Source organism: Numida meleagris, chromosome 1, assembly GCF_002078875.1.
Source record: "Numida meleagris isolate 19003 breed g44 Domestic line chromosome 1, NumMel1.0, whole genome shotgun sequence".
NCBI lineage: Eukaryota > Metazoa > Chordata > Aves > Galliformes > Numididae > Numida > Numida meleagris.
The window spans coordinates 34,046,191-34,051,590 of NC_034409.1; positions in this window are offsets into that span (position 1 = coordinate 34,046,191).

Here is a 5,400-nt window from a genome sequence, read left to right on the forward strand (position 1 = left end):
TTGTTATGTTGGCCCATGCTGTCAGAGGTGGATGTTGGTGGTACGGCAGTAGAGGCTGAACCTTCCCACCAATATCCATTCCGTGTTGTTGCCATGTGATGGATGGCAGCAGAGGGGCAGGCTGACACAATGGCATCTCACATGGAAGCACGGATGGAGCAAAGGTGTGGCACTGAATTCCTCTATGTGGAAAAAATGGCACCCATTGGCATTCATTGACACCTGCTGGACATGCAGGCTCTTGTTCATCACTGGCAAAAACACATACCTAATGGTGATGACTGTTGAAGAACAGTGTTTTGTAACTGAGAATTTGCTTTATCAAATAGTGCCAATGTGTTCTTTGTATCTGTTGTAGTTTCCATGGAATAAATAGGAGGCACTGTTCTCAGAGCAACCTATGTATTTCAGAAGGGTCAATGGTATGTGAAGAGATTTTAGTTGTGTTGACATTTCTTTTTCAAAATGTATCAGTTTGTCAGTTCGTTTCTTTGCATTTCTGTTTTTCTTTGACGTTAACAGCATTCAAAGCTATTTTTCAAGGAACAGAGAGGGGAGTGAGCTAGCATTCTTGCATAGGATTTAATATTTTCCTTGAGAACTTCTGTCCTTTTATAAATAGCTTGCTTAACTGCAGTATAACTAAGTTTGTAATTCTCTCAACTTTATGGGAGTAAAGCAACCAAAAGTGGAGCAAGGTGGTGTTTTAAGGATGCTTTTTAACATATGACGTACCACTGCTATATACCTGCATTGTCTAGACTAAAAATGCATAAACATCATTGTGGTAATAACTCGTCCTTTTGTATGCAATCGGACTTCCTCCTGCAGAGTAAAATATTATTAAGTAAGGAAACATAGTTGCAAGCCTTTAAGATAAAAGGCACACTTTGGAGATAAAATATTTTACATACAAGCTGGTGTAGTTGTTAAAGGCAGATAGCCTTTCAGGCGTGCAAGGCCCTTTCCAGGTGTGAAGTAACAGCACTGAATTCCATGCCAGGAGAGGTGAGAAACACTTCCTGTCAGGGAGCAGCTCCTCAGTTGAGGTAAGACACTTCACCAACTGGTTGCTTCCCAGAGAGGCAATCTGCCCACATACCCTCTCAATTCAGCCTTGACTTGTCTGATGCTGTAACAAGACTTACTTATGGCGGAAAGGTAATCTTACAAAATAAATAAAATTTTGTGTCTGTACGTGCCCACAGATTGTCTTGGGAGATTACATTTGGTATTAGTATTAGATTTGATATTTCCTGTTTGCTACAAGGTAGGTTGCCGTAGTTTAGATGGATGATGCACGTTACACAGACAAATGGCAGGAGGGTGCTCTGGCACTTTTTTTCTTTTTTTGCATTTATTGTTCTAACAAGAAGGCTTTTTCCTCCCGCTTTCTCTTCCTGTGTTCTTGCTTAGTATGTTCATTCCTCACTAAACACCAGGCAGTTCAGAAAAGTAGGAGATAGCAGGCTCCAGAACAATTCTATATATTTTTTTTGACCTAGTAATGTCATTGACTATCAACACTAGCCTCTAAACCACTGAAATCTCCTAGAAGGCTTCTTAACAAGAGGAAGACTATAATTTGTGGACTACTTAACATAAATACTTTTGGACTAAAATTTGCCTGGGAGCATTAATATACTTCTGATAAATCAATTTGAATGACTTCTATGGTGGCACGTTGGAAAAAAGGCAGAGCTAATAAGAGCTGTCACACATCACGGAACTGTTTTCCTTCCCTCTCTGCAAAACTATAAAAGTGGAAATGGATTAAATGATGCAGAACAAAGAAAGGTAGTTCCAGGTGAAGTTGATTGCTTAATAGATAAAAGGTACACTTATTCTGATTTAGTTGTCGTGCCTCCTAAGAATTTAAATCAAACGCAGAGAACAATTTGACTATAACAATAAAATGGCTCAAAAGCTTCGAAGGAATATTCAGGAGAGGCAAGACAAAACACTTTGTGGGAGAAGAAGGCAGGCAGTAAAAGCTTTGTCTGCAAAGGTATCTTTTGTGTTGCAAACCTTCAGTGGTGTCAGCTAAGGATCTAACTTGGCCTTTCCTGAGCCAGAGCCACTTCCAAAGGGCATTTCAACTAGTCCTGCTTCTTTGCTTCCTTTCTTCCACTGCCCCACTTAAAAAACAGAAAAGCTTCATCACACACAGAGCACGCAGATGGGGTCCATGTCCAGAATAGGCAGGCAGCATTCTCCAGGAGGAAGTCCCAGGACATTCCTCTCTGTCAGCCAAGTTCCTCAGGATGCCAGAGGACGGGACTCCTGTGAACATTACATCACTTCCAGTTTCACATCAAACAGGCCAACAGCCAGGGACAGGAACAGATGTCCCCACAGAAGCAAATATCACCTTCACCTGGGCCTTCTCAACTAAAAGGTCAAAAAGACACTGGAGAACAATTTCAGCAGTTCCTCTATTACTACCAGGTGCTACTTGGGTATCCACATCTGTGGAGGGCATAACTTAACCTCCAGCCCTCGTGGGATCTCTAGTGACCCGCAGGCAGGTGATGGCAGAAGAATTTTTCCAAGGATACTCCAAAATAGCAATACATGCTTGACTACAAGTGTAACTATTCCTCTCATGCTCAGCGTGGAACACACCCTGCTGTCATCGCTTTCTCTAACAACTGCAGACCTTCTGAGCACCAGACAAAATTTTCTAATCAGCAATCCTGGTCACACCAAGGATTGGCAAGCATTGGCCATCACAGGTGCACTCAATTCTGCTGTAGAGAAAGTAATGAAAGCCTTAGTACAGATGTTAGGACTTCATCAAGTTTCTTCACTGAGTAGGTCAAATGCGTGTGCCTAGGACACAATCCTGCCAGTGAAAAGATATGAAGTGTTATAAAAAAGGAAAATGCAGTGTGCTGGAAACCTCCTGGTGGTAGCTTCCAACTGGTGGAACACAGAACAGAGTGCCTTTGAAAGGAGAAGAGAGAAAAGGAGCCTGGGAAGAAAGTTCAGACTGCGTTTTGGATGGAAAATCACCAATATTCCCCGTGAAGCAGATCCTGCTTTGTACTTTCCCCAAAACAATTTCCTTTTCCAAGAATGTTAGCATCCCTTAAGGACCTTCAGAGTTACAAGAAGCATTGGGTCATACACATACATTTCGTGAACTGCTGCCCAGCTGCCTGCAACTGTATCACCTCCATTGCTAGAGGTTCTCTGGGTCAATTATTGGTTGCTTTCTCCTTTGGCATTTTAAGCCTTCCATCTTCATGAACATGAGTGATTTAAACACAGGTTTCCTGAGGACATTCTGTGGGTAGCCTCTGGGATTTCTTTCACTAGCTTGAGATATACTGCTAACTAATAATCAAATGTGGAAAAAAAAAGCTATGTTTCTGCCTTTATGCTTATTCTGTTCACCATTTGTTTTCCATGGAAGTTTTAAATCTCTGCAGCTCAGTCCAGTTGCCGTAATGTTTGTCCCAAGGACTTTTGTGGCTCAGGCTACTGTAAAACTAACACACAGCATTTTCAGTTCCTGCCCTTCCCCAGGCAGAGGTGGAGACAAAGTTGGTGGTGACGAGATGATGCTGGAGCAGAGGAAGTGCCAATTCCAGAAAGCAAAGTGTAGTTATTCTGAGATGAGCAAAGCCTGGAAACTTTCGCCTTCCAGCTAGCACAGCTCCTCACACCTGCAGTTCATTCTGTATGTCTCTACACTCCATTCACTATGATACTCTGATCCCAATGTTCAGCCTGTTAGTTCTCCACCTACTGAACTGTACAGCTGTCCAAGCCATGAGCAGCCAGTTTCTCTAGGAGAATGCTGTGACAAACGACAAAAAGGCTCCACAAAACTGAAGTTCTTTGCACGTAGCTGGTACAGACAAAGGGCACCCATTTTGGAAGGCTTACCTACGCTCTCTTCCTATGCACACAGTTAGCACTTCTCTGCCTGCCCTAGCTCTGACAGTCACACATATGTCTTTGAGACAGAGCATGCACCTGTGGCCCTTTTCTCTGATGGTGCTTGAAGCACAACTGCATTCAGATCAAGGACTACTGCTGGGGCATTGCGCATACTTACCAGACTCTTCCTACCTTCTGGATCCATCTTGTGGCCGAGGCAGAAGGTAGTGGGTGAGTAACTGTGATCTCCATGTTCTTATCTTGACCCATTAACCTTTTTTCATTATATTTTCTCCTCCTTTACATGAGGGGGGCAGTGAGAACAGTGTGATGGAGCTTAGTAAGCCATCAGTGTGAAACCATCACAGTTGTTTACTCTCTCCACTAGCTCCCAGTGGCGTTCCAGGTTTTGTTTCCTGAGTTGTGCTTGATATTCTGCCTGACCTTTGGGCTCCATGTGACTGGTGAGCTGCGAGTCACATGGGAATCAAATAAAAGCAGCATGGGTATTTTTGTGTGAATTCTGGAGTGGTTCTGCCAAGAAGAAGCCCCAGTACGGTCTGCTACCAGTCCAGCCTGCGCAGAAGGGCTGCACTTCCTCAGTTCCTTCCTTGGTGTCCTCCTGGTCCTCTTTTTGGCCTTTGGTTTTGGGGATGAAATGCTTCATGTGTCTGGGGCAGCGTATGGAGGAGCTGCCTCACGTTTTCTGGGTCACGGGAGATGACAGGCCTTGCAGAACAATGTACTGAAGGAAACCTGGCCAAGTGAACTAGCTCATGAGAAACAAAACGCAGCAGCCAGCTTCCAAGAGGCAGTCCTTTCTTCTTTTCTGCAGAATTGAGGTGCAGGCACAACCAAGGCAGAAGGGCCATCAGCTCTCCTCTCATTGGGCTGAGAGAACACTGAGAGGAAGAGCAGGGCTGCTGGACTTTAATTCTTTAATGACACAAGAAAAACAATATTTAACTTTCTTAGAAATTTCCAGTGTTACTGTTCTCACCTGATGCAATGGTGAAGCTAATGGCTTTGCTTTTTGTAAGATTTCTCTGGGGTAATCTGCAATTCTTCACTTGAATTCTAAAAAGTCAAATAATCCAATCTGTGTTGCTGTTTTCCTGGCATGTATCTACAGCAGCTTATTTCCACTCTCCTCTGTTCTTGTCCCCTTGCTGGGTTGCCCAGAGGATCCCAACAAGCCAAGTAGACGCTGAGGAGATTTTACTGCTCTCACTTCCCAAGGACTTGATTTATCAGTTTCACTACATGGTATTTCAGAACATGCTTAGTGCCTGTAACAATAGAACTAGTGGAATTTCAGAATCACGATAACGCCAAAGTCAAGATGATAACAGAAAACAAAGCCTGTAAGCAGCAGGTGACTCATTTGAACCAGCTGCTCATGAAAATAAGGGTGACAATGAATCTATGAAAAACATCAAGACTTGCGAAGCTCCTGAACTGCGAAGCTGAACTTCACACGGGCCGGGGACACGCCCCAGTCCGCTGAGGTGT